The sequence below is a fragment of the Podarcis muralis genome, chromosome 5 (genome assembly GCF_964188315.1).
Source record: "Podarcis muralis chromosome 5, rPodMur119.hap1.1, whole genome shotgun sequence".
NCBI lineage: Eukaryota > Metazoa > Chordata > Lepidosauria > Squamata > Lacertidae > Podarcis > Podarcis muralis.
Window position 1 is genome coordinate 34,666,613 of NC_135659.1, and position 22,846 is coordinate 34,689,458.

The 22,846-nt window shown below is 43.4% G+C and overlaps 1 protein-coding gene and 1 long non-coding RNA gene across 2 annotated transcripts in view; one reads left to right on the forward strand and one right to left on the reverse strand.

Annotated features, from left to right (window-relative positions):
• ADGRL2 (adhesion G protein-coupled receptor L2) overlaps positions 1-22,846 on the reverse strand; it is a 560,560-nt gene that overhangs the window by 459,389 nt on the left and 78,325 nt on the right. The gene's annotated exons all lie outside the window — the stretch shown is intronic.
• Positions 16,332-22,846, forward strand: part of LOC114598821 (uncharacterized) — a 38,147-nt gene continuing 31,632 nt past the window's right edge. The window contains exons 1-2 of the long non-coding RNA XR_013392880.1: positions 16,332-16,616; positions 16,948-17,034. This is a non-coding gene — a long non-coding RNA (uncharacterized LOC114598821). The remainder of the gene's footprint in view (positions 16,617-16,947; positions 17,035-22,846) is intronic.

Genomic DNA, 22,846 nt, shown 5'->3' on the forward strand with positions numbered 1-22,846 from the left:
CAACCCTGCAGTAATTGGATATTACTGGCCTGTGTGGCAAGGCTATTGTGAAGACTGTAAGAAAGCATCAACCGTAGGATGCTACTATGAGGATGTCTGCAATGTACACTTCCAGCACAGGCTATGTTCACTTGAGATGCTGCAAGGTCATTTCCCCTCTGCTGCATTTCCAAGTCTCTTTCTGTGTTCTCAACAGAGTGAGAGCAGAGAGGTCTTTTGCCTGATTATTTCTTCCCCGGCGCCAAACTCCAAGCTGATGACACTTTCACCACCATCTGCACATGTGCAAAAGCTGCCCGAATTGTTCACACCACAATGAAATGACAGTTTGCATTTTTGAATCGCATTGAATCTGATTTGAGGGAAAGTTCATGAAAGAGGAAAGGAGTACAGTATTTCTCTAAAAGCAGCAGGATACAGATGAGTTGTGCCTCATGTCATATGAACCCGGCTCAAGAAACCACCCGTGGGAGCAGGCTGGAGCTGCAGTAAATGGTAATATGAACACACCCGCATTAATCTGCATGGCAATGAAAAAGCTGTCTGTTCCGTTTACATAATTTGGGCCACTATCTGATAATAGAAAGCGGAAGGCAAAATGCTGGCATTTTCATTCTAAAATGATGAAATGTAATGCAGTAATCATGAGGGGTGGGGGAAATCTCCCAGGAATGTACTGCATTTGTATAAAAGGGCAACATGTTTTTTTCCCTTCCCACAGGAACTGAATAGAAGATTCCAGTTGACTTTTTGAACAAAGAACAACCATCAAATTAAGAACAACCATCTCTATTAAACTGTAAATAGGAAGAAGTAATTGATAGGGCATTTAGTTCACTGATCCTACACACTGATATAATAGTAATTAGAAAACCCAGCAACTTCAGCAGTAGAAAAGAACAAGGAAACCCAACCAAGAAGTTCAAAGGAAGGATTTTAGAGGCTTTGAAGAAAATACATAGGTTCGATGGACTTGAGAGGATACATTCCAAAGAGCTGTGAAGTGAAACAGTGTGTGAAACCCCCTAATGTTGTAATTTGCACTTGCAGTTTGAACAGAGCTTAGTTTGATCAGAGGCTCAACTGGGCTTAGCTCTACAACCAGCCCTCAGTATCAGGATGCAAGCCTGGCACCTTGAAACGATAAGAGAGTGACTCTGACCATGTGCAAAGTGCCCTGCTCTCTCCAGCAAATAACTCCAAGCAATCTCCATTGATTTAGAATTAGGGATAAGGCTTTCCAGGAAAACCACAGGTTCTTTGGGGAAGCTTTTTCTCAACATTTATTTATTGCAACTATATTCCGCTTTAACTTTGGGAAGTGCAGTACTGAAGTTGCCAGTTTTTCCCCCACTGGTCACTATGAGACGGTGTTTTCAATATCAGCAGGTGATAATGTTTCCATGCTGTGAAATCTTCACCTACTGATATATGCTCACAGAGTTTCTTAACAGCACAAGGCAAAGTCACGCCATATTGCTTTCTGGTCAGTTGGCAACCTCCCACACAGGCACCAACCAGGCAGAAACCTGCTTAGCTCTTGCTGTGAAGCAGCTGCCAAATGGCTTCAAACCATTTGTGTGTGCGCGCGCCTATACCAGGGTATTCTCAAAACTAAATGGTGCATGTTGTGATATCTAAGCAGAAATTAGCCGGAATAAAGAAACCATCTTATGTCACTCAAAGGCTTCCGGTCAGGAATCAGATAGCTCATTTAGGTAAATATGATGAATCCACTTCACAACTAATGCTGCAATCCTATACCCGCTTATCTCGAAGTAAGCCGCCATTGAACTCATTAAGAATTACTTATGAATAGAAATGTATAGGACTGTGCTGTAAGCAACCATTTATGACTTATGTGATTATCTAATTCCTTTCAGTTCGGAGGGGAGGAGTCACACGGCACATTACAGCTCCTTCCTTCACTTTCTTCATTGGGATGGAACAGCCAGGGACAAAGAGCAAAAGTTTGTTTGGGCTATAGTGCCTCTCTGGATTTCTGCCAGATTTTGATTTGAAAAGGGAGGATTTTGGCTCGCTCTCCTAGCCTCAACATTTCCAAAGGATGCCACTTTTTTTGACATCTGCACTATTTCCTGACAGCTGTAGTGTGCCTTTAACAGCTGCAGGATAGAAATTCAGTAGGTTCATCTTCTCCTATCCTGGCATCATGATGCCGAACACAAGCTGCACCTGTTGAATTTCTGCCCATGGCCCATCTTTGTGATATTGCATGCAGAAAGCCTCTGTCAGGGAACAGCAGCAACCTATAAACTCCCAGTCTCTTCCCTCAGTAACTGACTCTAGGTATGACAACAGGATTTTCTGTTGGCCCAGTACACTATATGTGGATGTACGTATATCAGCTTAGCCTAGACTACCTCACAGGGCTGTTACAAAGATAAATAGTGGGTGATGTACACAACCTTGAGTTCCTGGGTATAAATGCTAGATATAAATATATATCACAGATTATTCAAGGGGGAAAAAACCCACCATATACCTTGCTTTAAAGGCAACATTTCATACTCCTGCTGTTTACAGAACCCACCAATAAGTTTGCCAACATGGATAAAGAAGAATAATCAAGTATTTCACAAATTTGGTGTCTGAACTATGAACTACGTAGCCTAGCCTACCAGATGGGGCTGCTGCAAAGATGAAATGGGGGACAATATACTCAGCCTTGAACTCCTGGGAGGTAAAGCAAGATAAAAATAAACAACAAGAAGTAACAAAATATTTACACACGTGCAGTTTCACAACTCTGAGCAAAACTCACTTACACACATGCAGTGGTACCTCAGGTTACATACTCTTCAGGTTACATATGCTTCAGTTACAGACTCCGCTAACCCAGAAATATTACCTCAGGTTAAGAACTTTGCTTCAGGATGAGAACAGAAATCGTGGAGCAGCTGCAGGAGGCCCCATTAGCTAAAGTGGTGCTTAAGGTTAAGAACAGACCTCCAGAACGAATTAAGTTCTTAACGCGAGGTACCACTGTACAAAGATTTCTTTGCCAAATTTGACAACAAAAAAAGTATCCTTGTGCTAAAGTCTATAGGAATTTTAATTTGCTCCACAGCTGCATGATGATGCTATGCTTGTATCTGCTAGTTAATGTTGTATTTTATATGTTTGTATTGTAGCTATTGTATATTAAATAAATAACAGCCCAGTGAAGACAAGCATAATACTAAGTACTATTAATAAGCAATTAAAACAATAAAAGCACAAATTCAGTTCAGGAGAATGCTTGCCTAAACAGGCGTGCCTTCGGGAGCTGGTAGAATGCCAACATTGATGGCAGCTCTCATATTTCAGCAGGGAGGGCATACCACAATACTGGTGCTACAATTGAAAAAGCCCACCTCCATGTCACCACAAGCCGATAGCCATGAGGCCATGGCAAAACTAATTACTTTATTGCAGTGCCCTTACCAGGCAGTGGAGATTAAGATATCTTTTCAGGTAACCTGGTCCAGAGTTATTCAGGGCTTTGCATGTATCTTGCAGAGGCTTAGAAGGAGTGGCTGTGTGGGAGATATGAAAAATGGCGGCAAGGGGGAGGGGCGGCACTACATTATCACAATTTTTTTGCCAGTAGAAAGCAAGCCTCATTTATTTCCAAGACTCCCTTCTGAGTAAAACAGACCAAAGTCCTGTTGTGGAAGTGGAAATCCTCGTGTTGAGTGAACATGTAGTAGAATACCCCTACATTTAAAGCACATTCACCCCACCTCCCCCCAGAATCCTGAGACCTGTAGTTTGCTAAGGGTGCTGGGAATCATAGCTCTGAGAGGGGTAAATTGTCCCCAATATTTTTGGAGCGAAGCTTTATGTTTCTAAAATGTATGCTGTGTACACAGCCAACATTTCGGAGGTGCTGCTTGAGAGACTCAGGTACATTACAGTGGTACCTCGGGTTACATACGCTTCAGGTTACATACGCTTCAGGTTACATACGCTTCAGGTTACAAACTCCGCTAACCCAGAAATAGTGCTTCAGGTTAAGAACTTTGCTTCAGGATGAGAACAGAAATCGTGCTCCAGCGGCGTGGCAGCAGCAGGAGGCCCTATTAGCTAAAGTAGTGCTTCAGGTTAAGAACAGTTTCAGGTTAAGAACGGACCTCCGGAACAAATTAAGTACTTAACCCGAGGTACCGCTGTACAGGAGAACTGGAACATGGTAACATTTGGCTATTTACCGTAAAGTGGTTCCTTTTTAGTGTTGCCCTTAAAAAAATGTTGCTGCTCTTTCTTGTGCATTTAACAGCAAACAGTCTGACACATAGAAATTAAGCAAATGAAGTGGAGCTTTTCTTCTCACCAATTTATCTCTGGGTCAAGAAAACTTCACTTCTTTAAATTATGGGTGCTAGCTGCTGCTTAAAGGCATAAAGAGAAGGCCAGTAAAAAAAGAAGGGGGGGGCTTGTTAGCCTTTCCTTTGCCAAAGCAGACACCTACTCATTAGACCAAGGAGTTGGTGCTCCCTGAATCCAGAGTTTGGGCAGCTACAATTATACGTCACTTTAAAGTGTGAAATGGGGAATTGGCATCAGACCAGCTTCTGCCTGACAGGGTAGATTGATTCTTTTTGTCCACCATCTTCGGTTACACCCCCAAAAGGCTAATTTGAGCATTCCTGTTGGGTGTGTGTGTGTGTGTGTGAGAGAGAGAGAGAGAGAGAGAGAATTAACTCTAAGCCCAGGGGGACAGATGTTAAAGGAATGCGACCATTCAAAGGCAGAAGATTGAGAGGCATCCCTAAGATGCCACTGTCTGTTTGTATGTGCAGCGAGTGTGGTTCAATGTAGTCACATGGGTTTTGTTCAGTGCTTGTCTTTCTACCAAGCTCAATGGGAGCTAGATCAGGCCTGAAGAGAACTAAATACTTGACAGCTGTCAGGGCTGGTTATGGTCTACTGTGAAACCCCCAATGGCAGCCTTCCATCCCAGAAACCGGTTCTCTGTATTGCAAAGAGGCAACCAACTGAACCTGTGAGATGCTGAGTCACATTGGCTTCACATCTCATTGACATTAGGGGAACCTCAACTCTTGATGGGGAATTATTACCGGTCCCCAAACTAGTATGGTGTGAGAGATGCAGCAAAATCAAAGCAAATTGTCACCCTCAAATAATTCTGGGCACTGTAGTTTGTTAAGGGTTGCTGGGAATCATCACTCTGCAAGGGGCAAACTACAGTGTCCCGAATTCTTTGAGGGAAATAATAGGATTTAAAGGGACAGTGTCATTCACATCTGCACATTCCCTGGAATGAATGAGCAATGATTGGTTGAGAGTAGAACTGGGCTGTATCAGAGAGAAAAAGAACAAGAGTATTTGTAAAGTCCAGGGACTACTTTGTTCACTGATCAAAGCTTGAAGGTTGTTCTTGGCTTGTTGTGGCCCTAGGCAGCAATCACAGCTACTAGAATCAGCCATATGTTGCCATGTTGCAGCTCTGCCGCTGCCTCTAGCTGTCTCTCTCAAGCAATATTTTGGGCATTATACAAGTTCAGAATCTCCACGTAGCCGGTTGTGTTGATTTGCACCACTGCACCCAAAATTCAGCTCAGCAGTCTATAACGTAAGATAAATTGTATCAGTTTTGGTGTGTGGTGCAAATAAATTTCCTGTAGTTGCTGAGCCATTCTGAAGAAAAGTGGGAAAGTATTCTCTTAAATACAAAATATGCAACTCTTTCCACCTTTGAATTGATTATAATTTAGCCATTTTATCCCTCAAAAACTATTGCAGATTTATCAGGAATTCTCTCGTTTGCTTTTTTTATTTGGAAAGAGAGAACAAGGCTATTATACACAGTTTAGACACTATGTCTTTATGCAATGACTGCCCCACACTTCCAGATCACATTTACCTGTCCTAAATGCACATACAAATCCATTGTCCTTTTTAGCTGTGGCTTGGGGTGGGGGACAACGACTCTTGTGCAATGGTGTAAATCCACAAGTTGGATTCGCATAAGTTGCTGGCCAAACTCCAGCACTGAGTTAAATATTCTTGTCCATTGTAATAAATGGGATTGAGTTGCCAACTCTTTGTTGATGTGTTACCAATATGTACTGTTTTCACATTAGCGGCACACAGATGTGGATTGGCTAAGGTCAGACCTTGACTGCTGGATCGAGCCTCTTAGGAAGGTTCAGGTAGAATCAGATCTAGATGTAGTCAATAAGATTTTTACCTTAAAATATTGATATACTGCTGTTTATCTGAGTAATACTAGAATGGTTCAGAAAACACAAATAAAATACAGTAAGATGCAACAGACATTAAAATGTTAAGCCACTGCAAAACCCCACCCACTGCAGCCAGCATGATATCTTACTTCAAGCTGCAAAGTAGGAGCCAGCTTGAGTAAACAGGTATGTCTTAAGCAGGCTTTGAAAGCCCATCGCAGTCAATGCCTGCTTTATTTCAGAGGGAAGCAGCTTTCAGAGAGCACGTGCTACCACAGAAAAGGCACTGCCTTGGATTGCTGTATGATGGGTCTCAGCTAACGGCAACATGCTTATGGTCAGTTTCAGGTTGTGCAACTAAAGTTGGTTTGGTGCTCTTGCACAATGAGCTGACTGAAATTAATGGACAACAACTAATTTAGTTCTATTAATTTCAGTGGGTCTCATTTGAGTACGAACAACACTGGGTACAACTCTCCGATGTCAAAACCTGTTATTGTCACCATGCTAGGATTTCCATTGTCATATAAACAACAACAAAGAACCCTAGTATGAATTCAGTTGAGACAAACTGTGAAACAGCTGTTGTATAAGACCATACACTTTTTACCTTTAAGAGTTTGATCAATGTTTACTTCTGCAAACGAGGGCAGAAGGCCGAGTGGCATTTTTACACTCTCTTCAGCAAAAGTCTTTATTTGGGGGTGGGGGGAACCTGAGGTAAAAGCTTCACAGCTTGTTAGTTCTAACAAGCAAATCTTATTTATTTGTCACAGCAGATGGGGAAGCAAATTGTAACGTGTTAAGAGACGTTAAACACTGTTTGTGTCCAATCCCAACCCTCTCCCTAAAGAAGTGGCAACACCTTCCTTCCACAGCTCTAAATAGCTGGCCATCTCTTAAGAATTAAGCTCCATTACACAATCAAGAGTCTCCAAGAATCCACCCACAACAGGATACGCAGCAGCAACATCGCCAGTTAATATTAAGTTACAAGCTTTGCATCATGAGACTGACTCGCAATAACTAATAACGCAGTTATTATGTGCATGCCACTGTTACCTTGATAATTACGAACACCACTGATTAACTCTGAGAATGTTTCATCTGCCTCACCTACAGGAAGGAAGCCACCAATCTAGGGCACTATTTATGTTGCTATAACAAAAGTTGCCATTCCAGGTAGAAAGTGGCCTAATGAAAGGGAGACGGAGGGAGGTTTGGCAACCAGAGCTGACAAACAGGAACAGCCAAGGCTTACAGGGAACAGGGAGGAGTGACGTTCCCTTTTGCAAAATAGGGTTTGGAGAAACCCTACGCTTCAAATGCACCCCACTCCCAGCATTTTGTGCAAATCCCCCATATGGATTCATGTACTGCTGCAATTCAATTAGAATTAATTGATGGTAAGTGAGGTAACATGCCATTCTCTATTTCCTAGCAGATAGGGGCAATGTAGCTTGTGCCAGGTTGCTTTTGGGTTAGGGTAGCTGGCCAGAGAAAGTGCCCTTAACAAAAAAGCCAAGCCTTTTCCCCGAGTACAACCACATTGAGGAGGGCTGCATGCTGCTGGAGTCACAGAGAGGGATAGTGTGTCAGGCAGCATATGCTCTGCAGAAGCAAAGAACTGTAGGGAATGCTCAGCACAGCTGGTTCACGTGCGCTCTCACAACCCTTTGATTCCTATGGAGCGATGCTGACAGATGACACAACTTGGAGCAGTGTGTGCTCACACTGGTTTAGTGGGCTTTCCTTGCACATGGTTTAAAGGCTGAGGATGCAATGTTTGGTGTAGTGATGTACTATCAGTGCTTGATAGTGAACAAGAAATGCTGCCATGTATGTATGTACTGTATGTATGTATGTATGTATGTAACAGTACTTGTTGTATGTCTCAGGTTCAATCCCTCAAATCTTCAGGTAGGTCTGGGAACGTTCCCCATCTGAAATCCTCTAAGGCTGGTGCCAATTGAAATTGATAATACTGGGTTAGGTAGACCAGCGATCTGACTTTATAATATAAGGCAGCTTCCTGTGTTTCTGTCTCCCAAAGTCATCTTTATTCTATGGCATGTCACCATTGCCACCAAATCGAAACATGGAAGGACTCGTTTAGTCTGGTCATATGTGGCCTTGAAAAATAAAATAAATAAATAAAATAAGGCACGGTAAACCAGAACGTATTGAGTCCTCTGCTGAGGCTTCCACAACACAGGACTTTATCTGTGCTAGTCCCAAACTGTGCTCAGTTTTGTATTTTTTATATATTTATATACACATTTACTTATATACATACATCGCCATTTGTATGCTGCTCAATTAACAATGCCTCCTGGGCAATTAATGCTAAAAGTTAAAAAAATACAATGCAATTTACATGAGCTCTCAAAAATAAACATAATAAAACCAACATACAAAACCAAAGCCAAACAAACAAATAAAAAAGCAACAGTTAAGGATACATTAGCACGGCAAAGCTAAAAACACTGAAGATCTTAAAATAATCTTCAAACGCCTGGGAAAATATTTCTTTACAAAAGGTTCCTGGGAGAATCTTAAAAAGGCCAAACCTTGGTGCCAAAAAGGCTGCAACGGAAGCGTCAGTTTTACAACACATGCATGCTGAAGTGTAAACAAGCTGCGTCTTCTACACTAGAGCATTATTGCTTGGTTTGTCATCAGATGTGTGTTAACGCATAACTGTCCTGTGTACATTGCCTTTCAGATCCCGCTCTTAAGATAAATAAGCCAAAGTGTCCACTGAGAGGGAAGTCGTGCCAATGGCCCACATCCTGATTCACTACAATTCTCTCACACACTGCACTTGCAGAGGTGTTCCTCCAACGAGCCCAAAACATCTCTGCTGGCTTCTGCCTGCAAAGTGACTTCTACAGTCTGGCTGAGGTTAGAAACACTCTGTTAAGGCAGGGATGGGGAACCTTAGCGCATCGCCCCATGATGTTGCTGCACTACAGCTCCCATCAGCTCAGCCAGCATGACCAATGGTCAGGGATGATGGGAGTTGTAGTCCATCAACAGCCCGAGGACGGTCAAAGGTTCTTGGGACTGGGCTGTAAACAAAGCACAGAGTATCTGTAACTAGATCAGTCCAATTAAATCCCCCCACTCTATGCTGACCAAAGAGAAAATGCTTTGTTATAGGACACACACACAGAGAGAGACCCAAAAGCAATTCTATACATATTCAGTGCGCTAACATTGGCTCATTCTGTGTGTGGCTTGGAAATGGCACTCAGCTGTGGGTAAAACTAGCTTTTGTGTCTTTTGCTGATGGGTAGCGATGAAATTAAGCAAGCTGACTTCTTTAACAACACTTCCCACACTACCGGGACACCTTGCTGTTCTTTTTAGAGACACGCTTTACTCATGCCGGAGAACTTGGAGAAGTTCAAGTGTTGCATAATTACCCAAAGCAGGCCTGAAAACAAGAATATCCTGTTTGGATTCCTGTACGCTCCCTAGGGTAGCTCATCTGAATCTCTGACAGCCTTCTAGCTCCATGAAGAAAACATTAAGGCTCCTTCCTGATAGCAGCTTTATACCTAGAGTTCCTCAGCAGTAGGGCTCTTTAGTCCCAAAGCGTCCTCAGACAATCGCCCCATTGTTTACTTGCTAGTCAGATGAAGCGTTATGCTTTCCCTCACTCTGTAGGGCCTCCATAATCCTAACAGTCATGTTCGCTCAGCAGTAAGCCTAAATATATGCTTCCCAGAGGACTTTCAAAGCCAGGCTATGTAGATTAACATTGCTGAGGTCTGATGCTATCTGTGACAGGTTTCTAACACCATTAACATTTTAAAAAATAAAATAAAATGTGGCCAAGGCTTAAAAATGATTTGCTCCCAATAAATACATTTTTTAGTGGGTCAATTATTAGAATAGCAAGGGGGGGGGGGAGTGATTGTCGATGGGACAGGATCCCATTCAGAATTGGTCTGTCAGCCGCACCTCATCTCTTTATGTGTCACCATGCCCCATTTTTTTGATTAAGAAGAGAAAAGAGGAGAGAAAGAGAGAGAGAGAGAGAATAAGAAGCTCAATTGTATATGGGTGAATCAGGAGACTTCACAAACATTCAAGGAACACACATGCCACTACAAATTAACCATTAGCACTGCACGGTATTCATCTTTTCTGTCACACACTGTGGGAAGCATGCCTTATTAGCATGGAACCACGGAGTAATAGTATCTCCATCGACTTAGCATGTCCTTATCTTGGTGGTAAAAAGAGGCAGACAACTGCATATGCAAGCGCCCAGCAGACCAGGCCACTTTCCAACCCCCCCCCCCTTTTCTCCCACACATCCCTGGAATTACTCCCTGCAATTTACAAAGAAGAATAAAATAATCCTCAACCTCATGGCCTTTTCGACTGTTCTCGAGTTTGCCCTGGCGTTTTACTCCGCACAGTGGCGTTTGCATTTTTAATCAGCCATACGCATAAAGCAAACAATGACCCCAATTGCTGCGTGGCTTCCCTCGCCCCGTCCCCAACTGCAGTTTCTCATTGGCTTTGAATTTGAATAGTACACGGGGCCCTTCCTGGAACCCAGATGTCAAATTATAGGCTCTGTCTTATTGTGTGGGGTGGTGGTGGGATGTTTCTGTATGGCAGTGAAGTTCATTGTTAATTCCCACCCCCTTCCCCTCGCTGTTGTGATCCAAAAAAGCTGCAAAGGAATCCCCCAAGTTTCATTTGAATGTGAGTCGGTCTTGGTGCTCCCCCCCAATAAGCAATTAAACTGTTAAAAAGAGAAAGAAAAACCACGCTACATACGTGGTCTTAAAACGAAGCACTTTCAAGATCTGTGCTCAGACTGAGGAGGCAGCTCTCATTTGATGCCTGTGCAGTCTATAAAAGGCTTGAGAGGGGCCCGTTCCCCCTACCTGGCCCTCCTTACATGCTGTTTTATTTAAGAAATCAAGAGTCTATTTCACAACCACTTTGCCGTATAAAAACCAAACTTTTACAACATAAAAGTGACTTTCAAGGGGAGGGAAAGCTTATTGCTTGTTTCACTAGCTTCTTTTAGCATATACTTGTAAAAATAAAATAAAAAAATCTGAATGCCATCCAATTTGGTAAAATCTAATGTAGCAACAAACCAGAGCCTCCCACTGAGCTAAAAGCAGAGCTGGTATTTTAAATGTTATAGGGCTGTAACCTAAGCACTAGAGGTAAGCGTGGGGAGGGGGGCAGAGATGGGGGGGAATGTATGACACAGTTGTAACCCAACACGGTGGATTCCCCAGCATAAACAAAATCAAATGGGAACGTGGGGTGGTTTGGCCTTCCAACAACTCCAGTTTCAAAATAGTTACAGATTTGTGCTCCTAACTGAGAAACAAGACTTCACATGGAACAATGGGACAACGCAGGGCTCGACTGAAGCCAAAGTTCACCGGTGCTGAATCTTGTGGATCCAGCTTAATGATGGAATGAGCCCAAGACATTTTGCTGCCTGAAGAGGACAAAATGGCGCCTCCCCCCAGTTCCATGTATACAAGCCAACTGGACTGGCATTTGTGTCTTACTTCAACACTGGTTGATGGGGCAGCACCCTCCATGACACCAAACAGCAGCAAGTTAGCTTAGGGGGAACAAGGCAGGCTATTTTGCACACCTAGCACTGTCTTCCATGCCTCGCCATGGAAGACGCGCGCGCGCACACACACACACACACACATCCCACACAGGCACCTGCTGCCTGAGGCATCTACCTCACTCTGCCTAATGATAGGCCAAACCTTACTAGGAATTAGCAGGGCATCCAGAAGTAGGCCTCTTGTATAAATTAACTGCGGGGAAGATGTGAACCTACTGAAAGTCAGAGTGATAAGATGCCTAGCATCCCTCTAGATCATGGAAAACTGATGCTTGGGGAAAGTTCAGTCTTTGCTGCAAAATTATACACTATTAAGGATGCCTATCTTGAGAGACGAAGGAAGAATCCAACACCATTCCTCAAACTTTTTCTGCCTCTGAACTAGAATTCTGACATTTCTTCCAGTGGTGCTGTGTACTACTCCCATAGAAGCTTCTGGAAAACTGTGATGAGGGAAGGCTACAAAAACAAAATGAATAAAACAAGCCATTGGCCAGCCAGCACAATTGTCTTTTGAAATACGAATGGGTAAGGCACATCTCTGTTATCCGTTGCCTGAAAGATGCAGGCAGACCTTCACCATGCTTGCTGTCATGAGCATATGTTTGACCATATGCCTAGCGTGCTGTAATTCACCAGCCACTTCCAGTTCCCTCAGCCTGCTTCAAGACAACATGGACTACAAAACTTCACTCCATCTCACGTAACTTCTGCCACCAAGCAGCGCTTCTCGTTGAAAATTCCCTGTCAGCATGCAGCCGCGATAAAGTGCTGGTTTACTTACAAGCCTTTCTGATTTTTCACCACGTTGTTTTTGCTCAGACAAAGGAACTCTCCACCTTTCTGCTCCACCCTTGCTAAATATGCTGGTTAAAGGCCACCCGATGTAACCTCAAGTATTAAAAAATGGACAAGTTATATTGGAAGGAGAGGGTTGGTTGTGACTTGTGACGAAGTGGGCCCCCCTTTTATACCACCTCAGCCAGCTGCTTCTATAAACAGCCTTCTCTACCTGCCCTTTGAGCAGGCTGTTTTATTTAGGAAATCAAGAGGCTTATTCACAACCACACTGCCACATAAAAACAGATCAGCACGCCAGAAATGGATTTGCGAAGCAGAATTAAGGAAGCAGAAGGGTAGAGTTTTACTAATTACTGGCACACTTCTTAAAGACCAGAATACACAAGATGCAGATCTGTGAAAGGAGGATAGTTAAGAGAGTTTAAATTCAGCCATGGCACATCCTGAATTGGATTGGACCCCAGAAACTGGAGCAGGGGCGATTTAGCAGCCTTTCCCAAGTGTTACATCACAATTTAAATCACCTCGCCTCTCAACAGCCTGCTGTTAGTCCTACTGGGGCAGTGGGGGGAGGGGGGAGAGAAATACAATACAGGCTACTTAACTTGAGGTGTGATCCTATGCACACCTACTCAGACATGAGGGAGGACAGTCACAAATAGGGCCCCATTCTGCCACCCTGATCTGCTCAGGTTGTGGGGTGCATTTGTGGCCGGCTTGGCCAAGAAGAGACAGTCTCTAATGCAATCACATAGAAATCACATAACTGTAAAGCTGAAAGGGACAACAAGGATCATCAAGTCCAACCCACTGCAATGAAGGAATCTTCTGTTGTGGTGAGGACTGTAGGGTCTGCTCCCTCTGCAAGGCCTCTACCATCTGGCCTGGGGGACAAGGCTGGACTCACTGGAATGAACTCTTGGGGCAGTCCGTGTGTGTGTGTGTGTGTGTGTGTGTGTGTGTGTGTGTGTTTGCTATTGTTTCCCTGTTACAAGTGTCTAATGTGTTTTAAAACATTCTTATGCAGCTTTTAACCTTTGGGGCTTTAAATTTTAGCAGCCTTGTTTTGTTTTAGTTGGGTTGGGGTTGTTTTTAATGCTTGGGTGGGGCCGGGGGTTATTTAAATCTGTCTCTCATTGTAAATTGCGTTTCTTTTTAAAAGCAATTCTATTGGCTTATTGATTTGTTTATGGTAGTTTGTATAAAGTTGCTTTTAAGTTGGGGACTGCCCCGGGAGTGGTCCCTAGCCAACAGAATGGCTGAGGCAGGTTCCACTAGGGGGGATGTGCTGGGACACTTGATCACATGCAGCTTGGAACCCTAGAACATTAAAACAAAATTTTAAAACATTTAATATATTTTTTAAAAACCCTATGTGGCATACAACTTAAAAACAGTTAACAATATCATTAAAACAAAAACATAATATAAAACCAGAAAAGCTGTTATGTAAAAGCATATAAAACCAAATAAAAAATGGGAATTCACATAGACAGAAACAGAGTCTGATCTTATGAGTCGGACTTTCCCTGACCCATTGGTCAGGCAAAGCCTGACTCCTAAGACCAGGCCCTTTTTTGTCCGTATGAATTTCCTGAATACCTGCTTTTAATTAGTTATTATTTTATTTATATTTGAGGGGATCAAATAGCCTGCAAAACCAGATACTGTGATGGAGAGAGAGAGAGAGAGAGAGAGAGAGAGAGAGAGAGAGAGAGAGAGAGAGAGAGAGAGAACACACATATTATGGACATTGTGGCATTGCTATACTTCCAAATATTTGAAGAAAAAAACCCACTATTGTGAAGTGCATATCCTTACAGTGCAATCGTATACATGTCCACTCAAAAGTAACTTGCATCAAGTTCAATAGGGCTTACTCCCAGGTAAATGGTTTTACAACTGTAGCCTTCATGTCATTGCAAAACCACTGCTTTTTAGCAGAGCTGGAGAACTCTTTATGACCTCTCTAGTCTAGCCTGTTCTTGATTTGTGATTGTTTATAGCTGGGCAGCAGCTATTACCAGATCTTTCTTACAAACTGATTTCTGAGACAGAATGGACAAGCAAACACTGCCTGGGCATTCTGAGCGATAGCCCATATACAACCTGTATATACTAATTCATTTTTACATTTAGGGAATTTGTACCTTCCCTTTCCATTCAACAGAACACTGGAGGTTGTTCACAAACTCAGCAAGAAAAAAGAACATGTAAATGCAATATGCATAAATTATAGAATGTGATTGCCAAGCAGGCTTGAATTTCAGTGCATCTCACTTTAGAAATGCAGCGTAATAATAATCAAGCTACTGCAGTAGAGAATCCTGGTTTTGAACAAGTTTGGTCTTACCACGAAGCAAAGTGAAGCAGCCATCACTGCCTACGGATCTTGAGCGACGCCATTTTGTTTTCTCCACATCAGTGTTTCGTGAATAGTAACAAGGCACCATTTTAACTTTTTTGCCTCATGTGTGAAAATGTGTGAGAGGTTTTTGAAAACCTCACTGTTGTCCCATAAAAATTCAGGGAACAATTAAACCACCAATACATGTGTTGCCCCTTAACGGTACCTCATCCTCTGCCTCATCTGTGGAAGGCCCAACTCTGCCATAAGGCCTGCACATATATTGAATATGCTCAGCCTAGGGCTTGTTCCTGTGCGTAAATGGAAAGGAAAGTGTGAATTGGTGCCCTAGAGATTCTCTCTTCGATTCTTTCTGAGACCTTCGCATGGAAGGGGCATTGGTACAATGGCACGACAGCATGTAGCTCTCAAGCATATGTGTGGAGAAGCTGATGAGTGATTATGGGTTAGAGGGAGAGAGAGAGGTAGCTGGGAAGCTTTCACAATGCTTCAAAGCAGATTTGACTTTGACCCCTGCATCACTCCACCACCTATGCTTCTCATTTTATGACCTTGCCATGCTGCGTCTCTTTTGGGAGGCCTCCAGCTTATGAGATGCTGCTTCGCAAGCAGGAGAGACAGATGGCAGCTTTATAGATTTGGGGTAGGGTGGGGTGGGGGCAGGGCACTAGGATGAACGAAGAGTGATCTGCCCCCCCCCCCAAATAGGCTGGAAAGAAAAATATATCAAGGTACTCTTTTGTTTTTGTTTTTTTGTCTGCACATTCCAAACAGAACTGGTTTGCGTACACTAAATCGTTTGTTGAGTGCAGATATCCAACATGGAAATAACCCTTGCCACTCGCAGAGATAACAATGGTCTTATTCACAGAAACCTTTTGTCAAGTCTTGTTTTCGAAGTCTTGACAGAAGGGGGGGGGGCGTGTTGAGAAAACACCCATGCAAGGTATTATTGGGAAATAATTTTCATTTAGGGGGAAAAAATCTCTCTCTCTGGGCAATGCATAAGCAGCCATAAGCACTCATCCAAGACTAACCACCCCTGCATTAGGAATTCCTAGCCACTGCTTTTAAACTGTGCTGTAGTTTATTGTTTGCTCTAAATCAAAGCCGAATACCACTGTGTCTGTTAGAAAATCATTACAGTGCCATTAAAGTCGGAGTCGCAGGCCTAGCAAACATGGAATCCCCCCCCCACCTGAGTGGGAGGTGGGTCTGCAGCAGGCTGCCTCCTCGCCTGATTATGTGCAAACCAGTTCTGGTCAAGAGATACAGCTGTCACAAAGCACTCAACAGATGGCAGTTGCCGGGTGAAGGCTCATCCATATTTGGGCGCTCGGGTGACATCTGAGAGTCTGTGTGTTCCATAAATGCTCTCATGCAGCCTTTGCAATGCAACGGAAGGCTTTGCAATGCAGAATGGCAACATTCATCTTTCCCAGGAATAGAGATAAATTGAACTGCCCTTATGAAAAAGCACTGCATAAAATGCTCAAATTTATTGTCCTTTAAAACTTTTAACTGTTATGGAGAGAGGTGGCTGGAAAAATGGAGAGGCTGACAAATTGGGAGATGGATCCCTTTTTTACAGAGATGAAAAACAGTGGTAAATTCGTATTTTAGCCTTAAAAGGTTCTTTAAAGATTGGTTTAACTCACAAAGAGCAGCAATTTCTCTCCTGATGCAGGAAACTGTGAGGAAGTAGAGAGCTTTGGAAGGCAATCGTACTGATCAATTCCTTTACAAAGAAACTTAAAGCAGCCAAAATAATACAGAGTTTCTTGGGGCTTTTCATGCACTGTAAACCTACCTAGTGGCTTTATTTTAAATTAAGTTTTAAAGTTAATTCATACTGGAGTCTGGATGCTGCTCAAACAAATGCCTTGTATCAAGCAAAAGAATTGTGCTGTTTTAAAATGCCTCTCTGTTTCTTTCAGGAAAACCCTCTGCCTGTGTTGGACTAGAGCCTGGGAGAGCTGTGTTCAAATTCCCACTCAACCATGAAATTCACTTGCCAATCTCAGGTCAGTCACTGTCTCTCAACCTAACCTACCTCACAGGGGTTGTTGTGAGGATAAAATGAGGAGGCGAAGAACCACATAAGGCACCTTGAACTTCTAGGAAAGGTGGGATATAAATGTAATAGGGACACAGGTGGCTCTGTGGCCTAAACCACTAAGCCTCTTGAGATTGCCAATCGGAAGGTCAGCAGTTCAAATCCCCGTGATGGGATGAGCTCCTGTTGCTCTCTCCCAGCTCCTGCCAACCTAGCAGTTCAAAAGCATGATAGCGCAAGTAGATAAATAGGTACCACAGCCACGTGAAGGTAAATGGCATTTTTGTGCATTCTGGCTTTCGTCATGGTGTCCCGTTGCTTCAGAAGCGGTTTAGTCATTCTGGCCACATGACCTGGAAAGCTGTCTGTGCACAAACGCTGGCTCCATTGGCCTGAAAGCAAGATAAGCGCCACACCCCATTGTCACCTTTGACTTGACTAAACTGTCCAGGTGTCATTTACTTTATTTTACCTTAAATGTAAAAATAAATAAATGTACAGAAACGCCTGCAAACGCCAGTGCAATGTTATAAATGTCTACTCATACGTTAGCCCCTTTAAGTTCAACGGAGAAGGACTGAGTGGATGAGAACTGCATCCTATATTGGATATGACATTATTTGTGTGATTGGCAAATGCTTTCTTCCCATGCCAATTTATCTGGTTGACATAGTTACCGCAAACCTGTCCTGGCATGCATAAGACACACCAATGCCAAAGGCTTATGCCCTATATTATACACAAAGTGTATCCTGCACCTAAAAGGTAAAGGTACCCCTGCCCGTACGGGCCAGTCTTGACAGACTCTAGGGTTGTGCGCCCATCTCACTTAAGAGGCCGGGGGCCAGCGCTGTCCGAAGACACTTCCGGGTCACGTGGCCAGCGTGACAAAGCTGCATCTGGCAAGCCAGCGCAGCACATGGAAACGCCATTTACCTTCCCGCCAGTAAGCGGCCCCTATTTATCTACTTGCACCCGAGGGTGCTTTCGAACTGCTAGGTTGGCAGGCGCTGGGAACGAGCAGCGGGAGCGCACCCCGCCACGGGGATTCGAACCGCCAACCTTTCGATCGGCAAGCCCTAGGGGCTGAGGCTTTTACCCACAGCGCCACCCGCGTCCACATCTTGCACCTAGTACAATATATTGTGGCCTCCACTGTGTAATAGATGAGACACCCATTTGCAATCTCAGGGCATGGATGAAATCAAAGGAATATCTCCCCCCCCACACACACCTTTCATTTCACACCTAGACAATAACCACTTCCTTTTACACGTGTGTTCTTAAAATTCCTTCCTTCAGGAGGAAGGGTGGGATATAATCATCATCATCAAGTGTTCATACATGTTGTTTTGTTCAGAAACAAGGCTCTAATTTGATAGCTTTGAACTGAATGAAAAAGCCTTAAGGCATCTCCTTCCTCTTTATTCTGCCCAAGTATTGCTTCTGCCCCAAAATCCTGCCCTGATGGTGCTACTGCTGCTGCTAAATCTGCTCCAAAAAAAAAAAGGTAGAGCAGGTATTTGGTTTTTCTCCAGTGGGTGGTTCTGCATTTCCCTCCTGCTGTTTCCAGAAGAACCTGATCTTGAAAGAAGTGCTTTCAGAGGCTAGTTGTTCTGTGGTAATCCTCTTCCTGCCCTGTCCTGAAGAACTTGCTCCAAAAGTATCACTTTCAGAAACATGGACAAGTGGTGAGTCAAAATGACATCACTGTTTGTTTATTTGCACAACTACATTTTTTTGAGTGACCACAAGCAGCAAGTATAGCTAATTAAAGCCAGCTAGTTATTTAATAAATTCTTTCCCATAAGAAGTTCCCATAAGCTGCTTCCTTCATAGACATGCCCATTTCCCAACAGCCTCGTCTTAAGGTCATGGGAACCTTCAACCACAACGCCTACTTTCCACTTTGGTAAATGATTAAGTGGCTTCCAGTTGCTTCAGGGAAATGGCACCCCAAGTGTTCAAATGTAGTTTAATTCCAGGTCACCTTTTGGCTGTTAGAATGTTTGTTTGGTGCAGGGTTATGAGGCTGAGCTGTGAACCAAGATAACACTAGTTCTAATCACACCCCACACACCCCACCACAAGTCCATTAGGAATGAATAGGCAAGCCACTATTTTCATCTCAGCTCTCCTCCATTCTACAATATTGGTCCTACCTTACAAGGGAGTTGTAAAGATAATTACAGGAAACACTTGCTGAATTCCAAAATCACTAAATAAATGCTTAAAGAACCACCCAATACTGTTTGCTTGGAATAAGCTGCAGCATGTTCAATGGGATTTGCACCCTAGGAGGTGTTTTTAGATATGGAGCCAAAGTATTAATGTATTTGTACCAGGCATTTGAGGCAACATAATTCACATAGATGCATATGGTTTTCTCTTTTACACTGTATGTGGTTCTTTTGTTTTGTTGTGTTTTTTGGGCGGGGAAGGGGAATCATACAGTTTATCTTTAAAAATGACAAATGTTGGGCACCGCATACCCATATTTCTCACTGTCTCCCTACAAGCTCTATTGCTTTGATCACAGTCTGATTGTTAGCACCATCAGATCAGTAGATCTGATTGTTAGCACCATTTTCTAGTGTGATCTGAAAACTAGATACACCAGACAAAAGTATTACTTCATGAAGCATATACAGCCTGATGTATAATGTAGGGTCAGTAACTAAGGTTAGAAACCTGCATGTTTCATGACAATACCTCATCAACTGTAGCTCTACCAGTCTTCAGACTGGAATAAAAATGTAATGTTTACTTCTGAGAACTTTATACTCGACAGAAGACCGGCATGTTAGACAAAGGATATTCAGGCCATGCTTGGATATCACACTAAATCACAGGGTAGTATTCAACTAATTTTTACTCTGCAGACCCTTTGAAAGTAATGAACACCCACTAATTATTATTATTATATTATATTATTATTATAATATTATTATTATTATCCAATGAACCCAAGGTGGTGTACATGTTTCTCCCTGCCTTGTGAGGTAGGTTAGGCTGGGAGACCGTGACTGACCCAAAGTCACCCAGTGAACATCATGGCTGAGTCGTGATTCAAACCCTGATCTCCCAGGTGGTTTAGTGTGACATCTGAATATAATTTCCGTTATTGTTCTGTGCAACTCTACAAAATAATTTCAGAGCTGCTGCTAGGGTGGGCAATAGCACAAAAAGCATCCAGACCCTCCAAGTGTCCCTATTTTCCAGGGACAGTCCTGGATTTACCGAAGCTGTCCCTGTTTCTGATTTGATCCCGGAATGTCCCACTTTTCCTTAGGACGTTCCTGTTTTCATCAGAGAAATGTTGGAGGATATGAGCATCACATAACAAATTGCCAGTTCTTGAGCTGGGTATATGCTCATCATCACTTACTGTCTGATGAAAGCCCAGATTACATTTGTTCAAGTTGCTGCTGTGGCTTTAGCCCTAGCCCTTCTGTCAGCGTTTTGCTGTGTGATTGTAAAGAGCAACCCTACGCATGGCAGAAGGCAGATGCTGGCGATTTAAGCAGGGCAACTCACCACAGCGCTTTTACTCAGCTGATCCTTAATGATTTAGCATTTAATGCAGTTCATCTTTCATAATGCAGAGTTCAGAGAGACACAGCTGCTACTGAGGATGCAACAATATTGACCTCCCAGCCAAGGGCAAAACATGGCTTCTTTCATTGTCTTTGCCCCTGGAACCATAGGACCCCTCAGCTGTGCTCTGAAGCTGAAGGAGACTACAGTACTAAAAAATGAAACAATTAACTTCTCGTCAATGAGTTCTTCCCAAAGAAAAACTGTAACTCTGATTTTGATACAATTAATTTTCATTAGAAACTCAGCCTCCTTCTCAAACTGTGGAAAGCAATCCATGCTATCCAATTATCCAGACCACTTTCAGAATTAGCCAGAGCATATGGCAAACCATGCTGATTGGGAATCAATTTCCTGAAGGTGTCATGGCCAGATCACCTTCTGGTGAGCTTTTGACTTAACGATGGCCTCTGCCCACTGCAGAAGTGGGTGATCTATTAAGATGGTTCACCCCAGAGACTAATGGATCCAACTAGTTTTCAGAGAGCTCTGAGCTGTTTTCCATCTGGCTCATCAATTAAAGCACTGGTCAATCTTTGGAACACAAAGATGAGCCAGGTAGTTGACTTGAGTGCACTGAGCATCCTTTCCTGACTGGCAGAGTTCAGAAATCTCTGTGGTATACCTCAAAACTAGGAGCAAGGAGTAAGACGGCTTGAGTACAGGTGAGACAAACTTCCTAGTGAATGTCACCAAACACTGGCATGCACTTACTGGTACATTTGAGCCTACTCAGTGGTAATGAAAGTGTTGAAGAAAGCTTGCTTCTCCACTGTGTCCTCATCTGGCTGTCCAGCGGAGTTGTTTAAGAGTGGCTAATATCCGCCCTCCCTTCCCCACAGGTGGGCGGGGTTTGCGGCACCAAGCGAGGCTCACCTGGGCGGGTGTCACCCACCTGCTTGAGCTGGCCTTTGACCCACCCTTGGCCAGGGAGGACAATGGACGGCCAGCCGGGGGTGGGCCTAAGGCCAAAAGAAAAGAGGCTGACTCCTGGGCTCAAGCCTCTTTTGCCGCCCACTTTTATATGTTTGCTAAGCATTTTGAGAAGAAAACTGTTTCCCTCTCCTGGGATTTAGATTACATCATTGGTGCTGATGAAACTGCTGAGTGCTTTCTTGTCCCATCTTGCCTGGGAACATAGACATGGCCATGGACAAGAAACTTGGCCAAGTTCATACGGCCACTTGTGGCTAACCATTGCCCCTCATGGGTTCTAACATCTGGCAGGAAGGGGACAGCAGGATAGGCCAGCAAAGTAATTAATGCCTCACTTCAACAAAGAGTGGTTCCAAGCTGCTATCTTCATAAATGCTTCTCCCAGCATTAACCTACCTGGACCCTTGGACCATCATCCAAGGTCCTACTCTGGGTCCCTCCTCTGAGAAGGTGATGATAAGGGAGAGGACCTTTTCAGCTGTGGTTCCCTACCTGTAGAACACTGTCCCCAGTGAGGTCCAACTGGCACCTTCACCGACATCATTTTGGCATCTGGTAAAGTTCTACCTTGTTTCCAGGCCTTTCATGGATGGAGTTGATTTTGTTTTTATTTTTGGGGTGCTGTTAATGCTTCCTGTCATGCTTTGGGTGGGTTTTTGTGTTTGTTTCATTAGAAATTGTTAATGTTCATATGGAAACCCCCCCCCCACACACACACATTTGTGGTGTGAAGCAGAGATGTTTCTAAGACATGCAAATGGAGATCTAGGCCATGGCTGCAGTCTGAAACACACTGACTTGGGAGTAAGCTTCACTGGATGCCATGGGACATAAACACTGATAGCATTGTGATATACAGAACTATTTTTCCTTATATTGAACTCACAATATAAAGGCCAATTTAAAGGCAGCTGAAGAGAGAAGGACCACCTTAAAAATCTGCTTGACCTCCTGTAACAATGTCCAAAGTTTTTCTTCATAGTTACTTTTCATCAAGTCTGAGCATATAAACAGTAAGTTGATAGGTCGAACAGCAGAAATATTATCAAATTGGTTGCTTTTAAACTCTGCTCCCCCACCACCCCCACCCCCACATCACAACCACCATCCAAAAGCCTTCCTTAACGCAATAATCTTCTGTTTTCATTTTGTGCTAGTGGAACTCAGGCAGAAAGTAGATTATATAGCAAGAGTGCATCTACCTCGGTTTCTAACAACATCTGTAAATTAGGATTTGAAAGAAAAAG